The 1,069-nt window shown below is 39.8% G+C and overlaps 1 non-coding gene across 1 annotated transcript; it reads left to right on the forward strand.

Annotated features, from left to right (window-relative positions):
* Nucleotides 1-491: 491 nt before the first annotated feature.
* LOC128295841 (small nucleolar RNA R71) lies at nt 492-598 on the forward strand. Its single transcript, XR_008286390.1, has one exon. It is a non-coding gene; the product is annotated as a small nucleolar RNA R71 (small nucleolar RNA).
* The last annotated feature ends 471 nt before the right edge of the window (nt 599-1,069 follow it).

A 1,069-nucleotide genomic window follows, 5' to 3' on the forward strand; every position in this document is an offset into this window, starting at 1 on the left:
GTAGGGTGGTTGCTAAAAACCCGGAGGATGTTGTGGTCTTTGATTTCCATGGCCTCCCCACGAAAAATTGGGATGGTTCCTCCAACCTACATTGTAAGTGTTACTAAATGGATTGTTTTGAGGTTGAGGATTATTACCCATGTAGTTTAGTTGCTCGTTATCCATGTTATGGCCATAAGGTTGATATTTCGAATGACTTGTTCCACCGCTACTTGCGTTGCACTGCATTACTGGGTGAACCTGTGAAGAACTAGAGTTCTACCTGATTTGACAGCATGGTAACTGAATCGACATTAGAAACACCAACTGTTTTCATTGGCTTTGTCCTCATGACTTGCGACTGATAGTTATTTAGTGACATCTCCTCAATAAACTCATAGGCATCTTCAGGTGTTTTATTATTGATGGTTTCGCCAGCAGCTGCATCAACCATTTGCCGAGTCGAAGGATTGAGACCATTGTGGAATGTTTGAACTTGGAGCCAAAATGGTAACCCATGATGAGGGAACCTTCTCAGTAAGTCCTTGTATCTCTCCCATGCATCGTAGAGGGTTTCTAAATCCATCTACACAAAATAAGAGATGTCATTACGTAATTTAGTCGTTTTAGCCGGCGGAAAATATTTTAGTAAGAATTTTTTGGTCATTTGTTCCTAAGTAGTAATTGACCCTCATGGTAACGAGTTCAACCACTGTTTAGCTTTGTTCCTTAATGAAAAATGGAATAACCGAAGACGAATGGCATCATCAGAAAAGCCATTGATTTTAAATGTATCGCAAAATTCCAAAAAGTTTGCTAAGTGAGCGTTGTGATCTTCATCCTGCAAACCATCAAACTAAACAAATTGTTGTATCATCTGAATAGTGTTAGGCTTTAATTCAAAAGTATTTGCAGCTACAGCAAGTCTAACTATGCTAGATTCAGTTCCTGTTAAAGAAGGTTTAACCTAATCATACATAATGCGTGGAGCAGGATTTTGATTAACCGCAATTGCAGGAGGTAGCTGATTGCCTTGGTTTTTAGCCATCTCTTTGGTTGGGGGTTGAGTATCGTCTTCTTGCTCGTTCTC

The sequence above is a fragment of the Gossypium arboreum genome, chromosome 7, assembly GCF_025698485.1.
Source record: "Gossypium arboreum isolate Shixiya-1 chromosome 7, ASM2569848v2, whole genome shotgun sequence".
NCBI classification, from domain to species: Eukaryota; Viridiplantae; Streptophyta; class Magnoliopsida; order Malvales; family Malvaceae; genus Gossypium; species Gossypium arboreum.